General features: G+C 35.3%; 1 long non-coding RNA gene across 5 annotated transcripts in view; it reads left to right on the forward strand.

The window, feature by feature from the left end:
• LOC117664162 (uncharacterized) overlaps nucleotides 1-15,464 on the forward strand; it is a 36,070-nt gene extending 20,606 nt beyond the window's left edge. For 3 of the 5 annotated variants that reach the window (XR_004590936.3, XR_004590937.3, XR_015733084.1), the window contains one exon: nucleotides 11,968-15,464. This is a non-coding gene — a long non-coding RNA (uncharacterized LOC117664162). Of the gene's footprint in view, nucleotides 1-11,354; nucleotides 11,522-11,967 lie in introns of all 5 variants that reach the window. The other 2 variants (XR_015733085.1, XR_015733086.1) reach the window with 2 other exon arrangements.
• Nucleotides 15,465-16,795: the final 1,331 nt, after the last annotated feature.

Genomic DNA, 16,795 nt, shown 5'->3' on the forward strand with positions numbered 1-16,795 from the left:
ATTTCATAATCTCAGCTTTCTGCAACCTGATACCTTCCAGATGTGTTAGAGTGTAACTCTTGTCAACTTATTGGCCAAGTAGCGTAGGTGACAGATGTTAAACTCCAACATATCTGGAGGATACCAGTTTGGGGGAGGCCATAATACACACTGATTCTGTTTCCAATTATTTCAAGGTTGTTGAATAATTTTTCTGTAACATAGAAGGAGCTGTCCTCAGGTAGTCTCAGGGTGAGAGTGAGATGGGGATGAAGTTAGCTTGAGGGGTTCAAGGCTAATGGTTTTTCCCCCTCTGAGTACTGATTTCTATTTCTTGCATTTTGAGAGGACAGACCTCTCTGGTTATATAAATGGGAAGGAAATTACTGCCAGAGAATATTAATAACCAGTCAATTGAGGATAGCTGGGAGGAAAGGCTAATACAAGAAAGAGTCAATCAAGCAAAAATGGAAGAGGTCCAATGGTCAAATGAAAGGATGTGTTAGAAAGGATGAGTGGACAATGTAAAAGATAACCTGTTAGTCCAAGGTACCAGGCAGAGGGTACCAGGCTTGGAAGACTGTTATAGGTCAAGACCTTGAGTGGCTATTTTTCGGGAAAAGGTAAAATATCCCTTTAAATAAATTGATTTTGGCTTAATTTAGAAGGGATCTCAGGGCAAACTAATTTTTGATTGATTTGTCTGAGACACAATCTACCTAGTTTAATTACGCCAGGTCTAGGAAAGCTTCTTCATGGTTTGTCCTCCCTGCTAAACTCTTTCTCAAACATCAGTAGTAATTATGGGAAAATGGCAGAAGGGAGCCCATATAGTTAAAGTTAAAGACATTTTCCTTTAGGAAAATGGTTTTAGAAATAGTGAGATTATATTTTTCATGCTTTACATTGGCAATGGCGTTTCTACAACTGTGGTTTTCCAAAGGATATCCATATTTACAAAACTGAATTGGGAAAAGCTTGTCTGATAGTACTATGATATAGCATGATACCTGGACTGATTCTTCAAATGGGAAAACTCTTGAATGATTCTTCTGAATCCATCAGACTACATACTGGTACTTCTTATTTCTGTGAATTATGATTTCCTTTATAATGTGAATGGGAAAACTCAAACCCTTGAATGAGGACAATATCTGTAATGTTTTCTGTAATTTATTTCAATGTATTACAAGCATAGAAAATGGAAACACATAATTATGTCAAAATTTTATATTTCTTCAAAACATTCTAAGTATTTGCAATCTTTTAAAATGTTTTAAATAGCTTGTTTAGCCTTTAAAGCATTTTTATATTTTCTACCATTTTAAAGAATATTTGTATTACAAAATTTTACTTAAGTGCCATATTTAATATTTCAACTCCTTAGAGAATTTAGTATTCTTAAGTTTAATTTTTGAAATTTAGCTAATGTGCAAGAGAAAGATATATGTAAATTGAAGCATTTGTCACATTTTAGCCAGCATTTAAAAGTCCAATATTATGTGGGAGAGAGTTAATTAGAAACAATTTTATATAATGCTGCCAGTGAAACTCTTTGCTATTTTGTTGGCTATTTTTGCAGCTCTATAAAACAGCACGATCTTCAATTTATTTCAGACTTGTGTGACATTTCCTTTTGCTACTTTCAACATACACTATTTTTCTATTATGGTCTTACCACCAGCCAATGAGAAAACTTGTAAACATGGATTGTAAGCCTGCATAATTTTGAAAAAAATTATCAGCTCCTATAGCAACATTGTCAACCATTCCATTTTACATCTTTACTTAAAATATGACTTTTGATGTGTTCCAATCAATTTCTGAATTGTGATGATGTTTATGTTCTCTTTGAGCTGGGGATGGGCTCTAACAGTGCAGCAATCTAGAGCTGCCTTCCCCAAACACAGGGCTCTTCAAATATAACAGGTCAGCCACTTCCAGAATTCATAGCCAGTAGATTGGAAAAGGATGCTTTAGAGCTCATAATTAATCATTGGCGCCCTTCTCACCAAATTGTGATTTTCATTGGCAAACTAATTAAAAACACATTTACTACCATCATTTATTCTAAAGGATGTCTAGTTTGGACATTAGTGACATGAAAGAAAGGAATCAGGCCATTCATGGAGGACGAAGTCTGGTGTCTTAAGGGATGCCAAGTGTTCTTAAACAGAAATCAATACATAGATGCAGTACTGCCTAAGGAGTTGTTTTCTTGTCTATTCAACCACGACAAAAAAGACTGCACATACTGGCTACCCGGTCATGTTAATGTTATCCTTGGTTAACCCACTGAATATTAAACCCAAATATTTTATGAACATTGCAACAATATAAGCTGTTAACCTGGGAACTGTAGGGCAACTTACATTGAAAGGGTATGGCAATCACTCAGTGTTTTCTATTGCTGTGTGGGACATCTCTCTAATCTAAAACCAATGGTAACCACTCAGCAATAACTTATTATTCTTTCCTTCAATATAAAATTACAGTGACATTTCCAGGTTTTTCTTGCTTAGTTGTGACCTCTTTCAGCCTTTGCACTTTGACTGAAAATGTCCCTGCCTCTGTGTTGTCTATAAATGAATAGCGTTCCCAATCAAATCTGCCCTGATACCATTCCATCTTATACTGAAAGATCAGGTATCTAAGAACATTCAAAATAAGTGAAATCAAGTCTTCCACTTGTAATCTATTGAAATGCAAATTAACCATAGAACTTTTGTAATCTTTGTATTAATGGCTGTGGCATTCAGCAGAATAGAAAACATTCTTTGGCATAACTAGCATCATTAGAAATTTTCTCCCCAAAAGATTTCCAAATAGATTGGACATTTGCCAGATCCAATACATCAGTGCAGACAGCTACAGAAAAGTTAAAATAATTGCATCTGTGCAGTTATTTACATAGATACTGTTCTGGTTATAAATGTATTAGATAGGCTTGCTGGCTGTTGAGTAAAGTGAACTTGTTTTGCTGTGTCAGAGAAGAGCTTTGAATATTGCTGAATCCTCAGAACTAATCCTTGCCTTGGCTTCCATTGAAGCAGCAGAAATAGGCACATAGCAAAAATGTGTTGGTCATGATCAGCAATTCCCAGTGGGACTTTCTGAACAAAGTATGAGTCTGTAAAACAGAAGCCAGAGCAGATGCCTTTAGGTGACATCACTGTCTGCTTTTATAAAAAAATTGTTTCCTGATTGGTCAGACAGAGGGAGGTATCTATCTATCTATCTATCTATCTATCTATCTATCTATCTATCTATCTATCTATCTATCTATCATTTCTCTCTCTCTCTCTCTCTCTCTCCCTTCCTCCCTCCCTCCCTCCCTCCCTTCCCCTTTTCTGGGCTTGCATTCTGTAACCTTTAGTGCCCAGCGCCCATGAATAAAATAAATACATACATACATACAAGAAAAGGGATGTGTGACAAATCTAGCATCCCTCTCTTTTCTGAAGAAAAGAGCTTATTGTCTCCCCACTTAATGGTAATACTATTTACTGAATTGCTGCAAAATCATTAACTAACTATTCAGCAATAGTGTAAAAATTAAACTTTATGTGCACTTGAATTTTATTGAACTCTGTGAATTGGGGCTTCTTGGTTTTCTAGCACACCCTCAAACTCTTATTTTAATATATGAGCATAGTTTCAGATATTCAGGCATTGAATTAGATTAGACCATATTAGATTATGTCTGAGAAATCTGACAATTTAACTTGGAACATATTTTCAAGGAGCTTTATTTATTTCAAGATTAATCATTTATATGGAGGAGATTGTGAACAGCTATGTATTTCCTCCCAGTCTTGTGGCATTTCTGATTGAATTTTGGTTTTGTACAATCATGGATCTAGTATTATCACTGATCTTGCCTAATCTCATGTCCTCTAAGTATGTAGGGATTCCAATTCTCCAAATCCCTTAGCTAGAAAAGGCCTTTTGATCATATTGATTGAGAATTTCTGGGACATGTAGCCTCAACATATGTGGGGAACTCCAGTTGGAAAGAATGTTTTATATAGAGACTTATCCCCAAGGTAATGCCTTTAAAAATATTGTTAGTGATATACACATAAGCTATTGTTGTCTTTATATAAAGAAAAAAAAATACTTTCATACCCAAGCAACATAAATGGTTTGGTTCTAATTTCATATCAAGGATGGAGCCTTAGCGCAAACATAATGCTGAGTTAAGTTGCTAAAGGAGTAACCTATTACAAAGATATTACATCTGTTCTGAAAGAGATACACTTGCTGCCAATTTGCTACAAGCTTAAATTAAAGTAAGCTGCTTATTATACAAATAAAAAATTGTATAGGTTTGTACCACATCCAAAAGTTGGGTTTCTTCTAAATATTCCAGCTTTACTGGAACTGATAAATTTGAATAGATCTTCAGTAGCCTGGATATATTTTACTATAATGTCGATCTTTTTCAATGTATATTGTTCTGACTACTGTTGTTTATATTCATAAATTGCTTGCATTTAAGGAAGACCTGCAGTTTTGAAAATGATATCATATATTCAGTCATTTAAAACCAATCAATGAAATAGTAAAAAAAAATAATCTAATCCTGTGATGCTTGTAAATTCCCTATTTATTCATTCTGTGCTTTATTTTACTTTATTCTTTCCCCCCTCTTTTTTCCTTTGACTATCTATCCTTTTTTTCCCTCTTTCTTTTCTCTCATTTTAAATGCTTAATAGAATAGTTAAAAAAAAAAAAAACTGAGTAGTGCTGCATTACCTACCACTAATAATCCATACCTCTTTTCAGGTGTTTGACTACATGAGGGTATCTATGCATTGGCAATTAGGAAAAGATGTTCTTATAATATTTTAAGATCACTGATTAAAAATGGGAGTATGAAACCTTATTTTGCAAGGAAAGAAAGTGAGAAAAGAAAAAAAAAAACATGGCCTTCATATGCCATCCACACAGTAACTCTACATTTAAAGGAAAATATTTGTAGCTCAGGGTAAAATGAGGGATCCTTTGGTGTTCTCTGAGCTTGGTTGTTTTCTTGCAGACATTTTTTTTATCCAAACTAGGTAATGACCACTAGATGCACTGATGTTATTACCTAGTTTGGGTAATTAAACATCTGAAGAAAACAATCAAGATCAGAGAGCACCAAACACCGCACAACTCTACATTTGTTTATGTCACCAAAGCAAAACCTCTGCAGCTGAATGGCAAATAGAACTCAAGATAAAAGTCGACCAAGACCAGGGTATAGATGTCATATTTGTTTTAGAACTATTTGTACAAAAGGTGAAATAGCAGTCAAAACATATTTGCTATACCATATTTCTGAATAATGTGTACTTGGATGGTTGAATTTCTCTCTCATGGAATGCTTATAACTAAATGCATAAACCACCATGCACAAACTAACAAAGTTGTACATGTGTGCCATTTAAAAGTAGTATATTTTATATCCAAGTTTAAAAAGCAGACAATGTGAACTGGCTCTGAAAAAATTGTAGAAAAATCCCAAGTTATGGAGGTCTAAAAATTTCAACCATATTGTTAGCCTCCTTCATCTCAAAAATGAAATCTAAGCATGAACTTGAAATGGAAAAAAAAAAAAATCAAGGTCACCATCCAAAGGAGAAAATCTAACAGCTGGTGACTTTTGCCATCTTCAGATTGAATAAATGACACTGTAGCTTGTCAGAGACAACCACTTTAGATAAATTACTGTTAGTCATGGAACTGACAGGAAAGAAGACAAACCCAGAGTTAATCCTGAGTGTTGTACTGGATCTAGAATAAGACATGTTGTCAAACGTTTACTTCACTCAGGTTCTGTACCCAGATTGGCCATCCAATTGCTATAGGAAACATTCTTCTGTTCATATCCTCTAGCAGTATTGAGAGGCCTCTTTCCAAGGAAGAGGTCAAAGATGTGCAAGAGTTACTGAACACACTATTTTTAGAAATGACAAAGGAGCTGAATACTTTCTTGCAACAACCATTCTTGAAGCGAATTGAGCTATATAAAGGGTGTACTCTCCTCTCTATAAGCTTTGTATTTGTATAGAAATTTTTGGAAATAATCATTATAAAAAAGAACAAATAGATTGATCCAGTTCCATCCAATTCTCATTTTTCTGCTATCTATATTGTCTGTCTGTCTGTCTGTCTGTCTGTCTGTCTGTCTGTCAAACTGCATGGAAAGTTATATTTATTTTTATGTACATTTCCTTTTGCAGAAGATAGTTTTGAATAATGATATCAGTTTATAGATGATGTTGAAGAGGCTGAATTAATATAAAATATTTGCTATTTATACAAACCATGTATAATACATATAAATCATATTATTATTATAAACAGTAAAGCAAAAATCAAATTTATTTCTATCATGAGAGAAATTGGAGAAATCCACGCACACAACCCACTTATTCAAAATGAGGCATTTAGTATTTTTAATATTTTTTCTTCTGTAAGAAATTTTAAGCAATTGCATTTTGCTTCTAAGCAGTTCTGGGAAAGATTATCTTGAAGAGTAACAGAGATAGCTGTAATCACTACCTTTAATGCACAGAGAAAATCTATTTGTGACCAATTAAATCAAAATACTCTTCTAATGTTTGGGGGGTGGGATTCTCCTAGAGAGAACCAAGCACAGCTTTTACCATGCTGGAGTTTGGATTATTTATTGTAGCTATTTTAAAAAGAGTTTTAAAATTCTATCTTTATTATTTTTATAAATAACTCACCATACCTAATATTCCTTCTTCTCCTATTTTCCCCACAACCCCCCCTGTGGTGAGTTGAGCTGAGAGATAGTGACTGGTCCAAAGTCACCCATCTGGTTTTTATGTCTAAAATGGGACTAAAGCTCACAGTCTCCTAGTTTCTAGCTTGGTGGCCTAGACCAAACTGGCTCTGATAGACACATATTGGACCAATTAGAGAGATGAACCAGGAAGCATTTAATTAGGGTAATGGCCACGGATGAGTTTCAGACCTTCTGTGGAATTCAAATTTTCTCATTGAGGACAATATATGCAGGCTCTCTTGATCATGCTTCTGTTTTGAAAGTAGATACAACCTTTTATGAGTATTATAAACACAATAGTTTGTATCTATAAAAGGTCTCTCCCTCCCTTCCCTTCTTGTGCAATTAGCAATCAGCTTAGGGACCTTAGGATATTACTGTAATGGAATTACTGATGAGTTATACATTACTATCTGCTGCATATGGTGGGGTCCTTTCTTTGCTTTAACGCTATATACATCTGCAGTATATTACAAAGAACTGTATTTCAGTTTTGAAACGCTCTTTAGGAGCAAAGACTCATCTGAAAACAAATTGGGGAGCTGATAACTCTTACAGGGATATTGCTGTGATGAGTATGTATATGCTTCCCAGAATATGTGGTCCCTTAGAGCACACCAGAAAAAGTAGTGTCAGAATCACTGGGTTTTGATTTTTCTCCTTTTCCTCAAAGGGAACCATCAAATGGCTCCCAAAACCCAGCTCACTGCTCACTGTGGTAATTTTATCATATGATTCCATGTCCTCTGTGATCCTCAGAGAGTCCACAGCAAATAAATAACACAATATCTTCACATTGCAAAAGACACCTGGTGTAAATAAAAAATAACATGTCACAAAAAATCTCCATTAAGATTCCTGCATTAAGATTCCATTAACTCATTCCAAGGAAACTGAAACCTGGAATTATAACCATGGCAATGCCATTATAGAAAAACTATTCCTCTACCTTCATCCCTATGCCTGATTCATCATGACACAAATAATAGCAAATAAAAATCCTGACTGCTGTTTTCAATGGCTAAACACAGAAATGAAAAAGATTGATAAGTCTAATAATTTAATCAATTCAGTCCCCAACTAGAAATTATCCCCACATCCCAAACTATGACATTTCACTGTTAAAAAGGAACTATGTTACATAGAAGAAATGGATCTAGATCTTGAGTTCCACCCTACATGTTTAAAACTGCCTCTACACTGAGTGTCTCTATGCAATTTAGTGGTGCACTTTAAGGAGGAAAACAATCTGGCTACTCAGCAAATGCCCAAAATAAGGTTTTATTTAGCAGCGCTACTAAAACTTGCTTCAAGAAGAAGATTCTGATGCATATCTCCCAAACTTTGTTTTTCAACTGAGAAGGCCGACTTTCTGCTATACCTTGCCTCAGCAAGTGGCATAAACTGTGGTAAATTGTGACAGGAAGGATCTGTGTTTTATTTGCTTTTTTAACATAACTAACAGTATACTCAGTGGACTGAGGCATAGAAAGGATCAGAATGACAATCCAGTCGATTCTGTTTTTATTAACTTGTATTGATTTATTAGTAGAAATATTGGGAAAAAATAATAAAAATAAAACAAAATATATAATTGTGTATACAGAAAATACTATACTATATCATTTTAAAACAAATCATTATGTGAACGACAGATTAAATTTTGATTGTACTGAATCGTGTAGCTCAATCTTTTAACTGAGTCTATAAATGCATAATTCAAAATATGAAAGGAAATACAATCCAGAAAGCTGTATCCAGGATGTAGCTTCATTCTAGTCACACATTAATATCTTTACACTACCCCAATTCTCTTAAACTGAGAAATTCCAAATTTTGGCACACAATTTAACTTTATATTTATATTCTTAAATATTAATTTTCTTCTCCATATCTTATTTATAAGAAAACAAACATTTAAGTCAGGATGGGAAAACCAAAGTGTAGTTTCAAATCATGTGTTAAATACCCTTCAATTTATTGTATTTCCAGCATAAAAGTTTGATCGCTAGCTTTCCTTAAATTTCTTCTGGGATGTCCAGTAAACATGAAATAGCATTTTTAATTAACTAATTGCATTTTGACATTGTAAAACACATGTCTAAAGTTTTTTTTATAAATTTAAAGCTAGTGATTCACTATAATAGATTATTTCAAAAATTTTGTAAATTCTTATTAGATTTGATCTCAGTAATAGTCCTTAGTTGTTAGCTAGATTCTGCCAAAATCTTTCTATTTTTAAATAAGTTTTGTTGGTTGCTACCATACTAGATCAAAATTATGGGATCAGCAAATGCTTTCATTTACTGCACTAGCTTTTTTGATAAACCAAATTATTTAGGTAATGACTCACAAGCTTTAAGAAACTTTAATACTCGTGGATTCTTCTTTTTTTGCCCAAATTCTGTAAAAAGCAACATAAAATAATAAAAAAAAAACTTACAAAATTTTAATTAGAGTTAACTGAAAGAATAATTTTCTCATGGAAGCCAGATAAAATTTAAGCCCTTGTCCCCAAATTTTCCAAATATTTACGCTGCTTTTAATGTAGGAAAAATAATTGAGTGTTGAATAAAATGAGAAGCACTTGCCAGGATTTCATAGGAGGCAAATAATAGCTTCCTGATGTTCCCATAATGGTTTACATTCAGTATTATTAACATTCCACATTAAAAAAGGTATTATGAATGTATTATAAAAGGTATTATAAAAGGTATTATTCCTATCATTCACACTTTTTATGAACAAAAATATGATTAAATCTCCCTTTGATTCACTTGATGGGATGATAAATGTTTCCTGAATTTAACTTTGCATACATTCAGATTACTGCCCCCATTCTGGCAGTAATGCAGTCTATACCTGCATAGACACCTGTAGGCAAACCCCCTAGAATTAAAAAAGGATGATCCTACCAGCTATAGACCTAATAGCCTCCTTAACACAATCAGTAAACTCTGTGCTACAGAGTTTTACAACCTACAACAGAAATTCATGGCCTGGAAGGAGTAAAAAACAGATGGCAGAGAAGTGAGCTAGCTTTAGGGAAGGTCAGTCTATCTAAGAGTAGCTAGCCTCTGGGCTGATGGTGCCCAACCCTTTAAGATCTCCTCCCCAGGCAGCCCAACTGTTTTGCAAAGAGCAGCTATAGAAGCCCTCCAACAAAGCAAACAAAATAGATAAAGTAATAGAAAGTGAAGAAGCTAAAGTGCTCTGGGACTTTAAAATTCAAGCATCTGCCATGCAACACCCCAGATTTAATAATTGTTGATAAAAAAGACAATAAAAGTCAATAAAAGATAATGGATGTAGTACCTAGAAACAGCAGAAGAGAAGAGAAAGAGTTGGAAAAAATCACAAACTACAAAAAGAAAGCAAATAAAGTATTAATAGACACCTTTGGGGGTATAATCCTCAAACATCTGGAACATCACTTGAACTCCGTTGGCCTTGACAAAATCACCATCAGTCAATTGCAAAAGGTAGCTTTATTTGAAACAGCTTACATCCTGTGACAATACCTTTAATATCATCAGAATCAGACAACAACATCTGCCTTTCCTAAGTCCTTGGGAAGGACTCGATAGTGGACAAAAATGCCAAATCCAGTCTGAACATCTAGCCGACTGTGTGATGAACCAAAATAATAACCACCAGTTAGGCATTACTTGATATGGTTGTGGGGGTTAAGTGCTCTGAAGAAGAGAGCTATGCCAGAGGTTCAACCATACTGGATAGGTCTCATCAGAGGAGCCAGATGAAGAGTGTCTCTCCCATAAACAATATGGTGAGACATGATTTACAGAAACTTATACTGGATCAATCATCATACTGGTCAACAAGGACAGTGCTATGTGTTGGAGTTCCTAGACATCTGGCAACAAATGGGCTACAGGACTTGGGCTACTGTTGGCTGAGCAACCAGGCCAGTAGCTGTAGTACTTCTGGGGAAAAAAAGACGTTTACCTGTTGCAAACGTATAATGCAATCATATCTTTAACATCATCAAACAGCAACATCTGCCTACTTCACCTCTGATCCAAAGGAGAGATGGACTTCAATAATATTTGGACTCATTGCATATAGCCTAGAATATCAACAACATGGATTTGGTATTAAACCAAAAGTTAAAAATGCAACATGATATATAGCTGTAGGGAAGATTCTTTCCTGGGATTAAAACCTACTTAATGTCTTATACCAGTGTCATTTCATACTACCAATATTTGAAAGGTAATATCATTGTCATATATAAAATACTTTCCCTCTAGTCTCAGGCAAGGAGAAAATTTGATTTTCCTGAAGTAATTCTGGATTAGATAAATAATCAGTTATAATATGAATGCATTACATATTTAATAGCTAACTTCACATTTTACATGAACTGGGATTTTTGGAAGGGTCTAATAATAGTACACACAATTGAAAATTACTGTTTAAAAATTGAATTTTTAAAAATCTTACTACCTAGAACTTATCCAAGGGTAATAGTTAAAACAGCTGATAGTCTTATTCTGTGCCAAGGGGAAAAAACATTTTCTGACAAAGAATGGTTCCTTTTTATTTTTCACAGAGATGTCTTTCTAATTCAATTCATTTTTGGATACCATAGCAACTGTGGAGTAGCTAATGTTGATGGGAATCATATGCTGAAGAAAGGTGGGGATCTGCTGTCTTTCTTGAGCTGCTCCAACTGAAACATGTAGTTTTTTGTTGAATGTCGGGGAAGTGCAAATTCAGGTGTGTAAACTACATGGAATCCCAAAAGCAATCTGGTATCATTCAAATAGTGAAAATGCTTTTCAATAAGAATTAGATGTTTGTAACATGGCTCTATTAAGAAATAACTCTACAAATTATTACTGATTATTATTCTTTAATTTTTATTTAATTATTTTATTGTTATTGTTATTCAAATATTTGCCAATTTAGTTCCAGTTTAGTGTAAAGAAATAGATTCCATGTATTTGGAATACATATAACAATAACAGTATCATAATTCTAGACAGTAACATAGCTGTTACTTTATTCTTTACAACATGTATACCATTTAGAACACCATTTCTAAAAGTGATCTTGTGAGTGAAAATGTAATGTAAGAAAATGATAATATTTTCTTTGTGTAGGTTATGCAGTATCACAGAAGGAATATGAATTTAAGATTTTTCTTTTTCTTTTTAACTTAGGCACCATGATTTTCCAAAGAATCTTCAAAAACAGATGAGCAATGATTGTGTAAGAAGAAAGCCTAGCACTGCAGAATCACACAAAATATTCTCACAGCAAAAGTTCAGGATGAAAAGGGCAGTTTTTGTTCCAAACTTAAATTTGAAATTCAAGTGAAATGGATCTAGAAAATAATTTTCACCCAAGAATGATGGAATTGGTAAGCAACAATCTGCTTAAATGTATGTTTCTGGAAGGAATGCCCAACCGCCCTGTTTGTTCTGGCCTATTTTTGAGGCCAGGGACGATGGCAAAGGATTGTTGAAGAGCATGGCAGTGACCAATATCTTCTCTTGTACTGTGGTAGAGCAGAGAAGATGACATGTCAGCAAAGACCTCATCAACTTGATGGATGGACGGTATCTATACTGCTATTCTCTGGCTTTGAAATAGGGATCCGGTACTTGTATTTGCAGCCCAAAGACAGTCCTGTCTTCTAGGTTGGAAGGTTTTATTTCCTTCCTAAAGAATAACATTTTTTGAGGCACAAGAATGACTTTCTCTCCAAGGAAAAATTTATAAATGTCCAAACAGAACCAGGCAATTCCTCCATAGTATAACAAAAATTAAGATAGACAAAGTTCAAGTAAGCAGATGGCTGTCTGAATGTCTCCAAATGTGGATTCCAACTGACTCATGTGCTCAGTCCAATTCAAGTGATTGTAACAAACAGTTCCAATAGTTAAGCAGAATAAAAAGTGAGAGTTATGTTGATATACCCTTATATTTAATTACATTAAACCTTGTTTGTTACTTTAACAAACTTCAATCTTTTACATGGGAGGGATTTAATGAGGCTTAAGTTTTAGTACATCTGCACAGAATTGCAATGCCAGTCATCCAGTTTGAAGAGATAGCTTCAAAGCCTTTGGCAGTCTGCCTTTGTTCTCATCAGAAATCTTGGCTCCCTCACTGTTCACTCTTAATTCTAGAATTTAATTTACAAAATTGAAGATATCCTTGGGAATTCCATTTCTTCCTGATTGTCATCTTATGTGTCAGTGTACTCCCATTATTAGTGATTTATTTGGTGAACCACACTTAAACTATGGCCTAGCATGATATGGGAGGCATTACCTGCTTGGTTTTCTGAAAACATTTTTATAATGTCCTTTCACCAAACACTCCTGTGTAAACCTAGAAACAACTAGATAAGAGGATATAGAACAAAAACATCATTAAGAGGCTTTTTGAAAGTCCAAAGGTTGTGAGTTCATACATACCAGGACATGATTTCTTGGACATGGTTTCCTGAAAAATATAATTAGCTAAATTCACATATTGGCCTTATACACTGTGGTTACACACACCACAGTGTTATCTTTTTAAGTTATCTAACTTAAAAAGCCATACTAAACATGCCGTATTAGCAAAATTTTGGATCCCAGACAAGATTTATCAAACTAGATATATTGTTTTTTTATACTTTCTTTAAAAAAAAAGTTCTGTGAGACAAATAAGTCTTCAGTTCTCAAAACAAAACAATTTTTTTCATCAAATTTATTTCAGAACTTTATCAATAATGCTTTTCATCAATAGATCAGAATATACAATATACAGAACTGTTGTTTTTTTTAAAAATATATATCTTCCTTGGCTTTTTTTCTTTTAAAAAAATCAAATCAGTATTGTAATGGCTACTTTCCAATTCTCACACAAAGGTGCCAATTTCATGGCTAAGCTGCATATTTCTGTTAGAAGTTCAGCAGTTTCAAATTAATTTAAGAAGGTTTAGGTGGATGTCATCCAGATTTCATGAATAGTTATTTTTTAAATTTTGTTTTTATGGATTAGTCATTATTTGCTTTATCTACGTCAGAGTTGGTTCAGCTGTAGTGCAACTTCCTCCATAGCCAATTTCCTGCTTCTAATATATTTTTAAAAATCATAAATTACTGCTACTGTTACTGCTTTTTGCAATATTCGAATTTTGCAGTTCGTGTTGACAGGGGGGCAGAGGTTGACTTCGAGGCGCCTTGCATGGGGAGTGCCACAGGGGTCGGTCCTCTCGCCCCTTCTGTTCAACATTTATGTGAAGCCTCTGGGTGAGATCATCCGTGGTTTTGGGGTGAGAGTCCATCTGTACGCTGATGATACTCAGCTGTACATCTCCACCCCAGACCACCCCAACGATGCCCTTGATGTGATGTCTCGCTGCCTGGAGGCCGTGCGGGTCTGGATGGGGAGAAATAGGCTCAGACTCAACCCCTCCAAGACCGAGTGGCTGTGGTTCCCGGCATCGCGATATAGTCAGCTGGTGCCATTGCTGACTATTGGGGGTGAATCTTTACCCCCCACAGAGAGGGCCCGCAATCTGGGTGTCCTCCTGGATGCACGGCTGTCTTTAGAAGAGCATATGACGGCCGTGGCCAGGGGGGCTTTTTATCAGGTTCGCCTTATCCGCCAGTTGCAGCCCTTTCTGGACCGCGACGCCTTGCGCACAGTCACTCATGCCCTTGTTACCTCCCGACTGGACTACTGCAATGCTCTCTACATGGGGCTCCCCTTGAAAAGCACCACTCCAACTGGTCCAGAATGCGGCCGCGCGGGTGGTTATGGGCGCAACTCGTTGTGCCCACAGGACACCCCTCCTGCGTGAGCTGCACTGGCTCCCAGTGGTCTTCCGGGTGCGATTCAAGGTGTTGGTTACCACCTTTAAAGCGCTCCATGGCATTGGACCTGGATACCTTCGAGACCGTCTTCTGCCACCAGTAGCCTCCCACTGGCCAGTTCGCTCCCACAGAGAGGGTCTCCTCAGGGTGCCATCGGCCAAATTATGTCGGCTGGCGACACCCAGGGGGAGGGCCTTCCCTGTGGGAGCCCCTGCCCTTTGGAATGATCTGCCCCCAGAAATTCGTAAAATCTCTGATCTCCGTGTGTTTCGCTGTGCCCTCAAAACCATGTTGTTCTGCCAGGCTGGGCTATCAATGTAAAGATTTTAATTGCTTTTAAATAGGATTTTAAATTTGGGGTTTTATAAATTGGGCCTATTATTTAATAATTTTAATTATTTTTAAATTTTGTCTGTCTTTGTGTTTTTAATTAGGCTGTACACCGCCCTGAGTCCTTCGGGAGAAGGGCGGTATAGAAATAAAATAAATAAATAAATATGTCTCAATACATTTTTTTCACCTGCCTTATTATTAAATAATAATATTTTGCCAGAGTGTGTATTCAATTTTCTTTTTCTCATTTGAACAATTTCTGAAGGAAATCTTCTACACTTTTAAGGCTTCCTTGAAGCTGGTTGTTTTCCATGGTGGCATTTTCTTTCCTAATCTAATGTGTACTCTAAATAGTTGAGTTTTTATTGTAATATTAAATTTTACCCTCATTTGTCTGTTTGTTTTTTTAAATGAATCTTGTAATTCTTTAAAACCATTTTCTTTTGAAGTCAGCTATGACTTGTCAGATGTTATTGCCAGTGTTCCAATAAAACATATACATGTTATTCCAACCATTGTATTCATTTGTTTGCTCATTCATTCATTTCATTTGATTTTTTTTCCTGCCACAATCCATAAGATTCTTGGTAATTTACAAAATGTAGGCAAAATGTTACCCCAGTAATTTATATAGAAAAAAAAAATCCACAATAAATTCCTCAGAATAATAAAATCATGATGAGTAATCACTTTCACAAAAGAAAAAAAATTCATAAAAGAATGAATTAAAGTGTAATCACTTTAATAATACTCAATCATATTAACTCTTCGAACACACATTGATAGTGTCATTTTCAACTGCAAATATTCTGCAGGAGAAAGTTTTGTAACATTTTTTTCTAAATGAAATCAGGCAGGGAGGCAGTCTGATTTCAACCAGAAGATAAAATAATGGAGATATTTAATTTTTTTAGAAGTGGTGCCATTGTTAATGACATCAATATGCATTTGCCTGATCTATGTGAGACTAACTTGAGTCACTTCTTTTTCTGAAACTTTCTCCTTTGGATGTCTTCCTATTCCTGAATTTCACGATCAGCCTCAACATTTTGCTGATGTTGGAGAAAATAGTACTATTAAATGACTAGCATGCTGCATTCCTAAAATCATTTACCATTAAAATCAATACTATTTTTTTTGATATGGTGTTTGAAAGTTACTACATCTTGCCTGTGTCACTATTGCACTAGAAAGTTACAACAGTGACTCTTTGGCCCCATAAACAGCACAAACAGTATTTGTGTGCTAAAAATTGTCTGAAAGCAAGCAATGAAATTCAATAAGGTCTCCTTACGATCAGTACTTGGATGGGAAAGTACCTGGACTATTCTAAGTTTATTAGAGAAAATATAATCATAACAAATATATCATTATACAGTATATATAGCTGCACACACACACACACACACACGTTCAACAATCACTGACTGCAAAATACTACCTACATAGATTGTATAACATTTTGCAATTCAGGGAACATGTCAAGGATTTGATGTTTAAACATGCTCAGAAAAGGAAGTCCTGGACTTTGCAGGATGATAGAAAATCTGTAACACTTTGCCTATTGAGTTGACTGTCTACACAATGCAAAGGTCTTTTAATCTGTTAATCTTCCTCTGTTTCCAAAGCTGAACTCAGAGCAACCCGGAGATGGAGATCTCAGACTGACTGGCAGCAGCAACCGGTCAAACCCACTGGTGCTGGCAGCTAATCCAGAGACACATTGTTCAGCCGAGATCATTTGCACTGAACTGAGTTTCCGTCCATTGTTTCAGGAGGGGATACAATGAGGTGTGTGACAGCAGGGAATCAGCTGAGTTACATATTAGCTGCATTCAGCATG

Source organism: Pantherophis guttatus, chromosome 3, assembly GCF_059756535.1.
Source record: "Pantherophis guttatus breed Tessera chromosome 3, ASM5975653v1, whole genome shotgun sequence".
In the NCBI taxonomy this organism is placed as follows: domain Eukaryota; kingdom Metazoa; phylum Chordata; class Lepidosauria; order Squamata; family Colubridae; genus Pantherophis; species Pantherophis guttatus.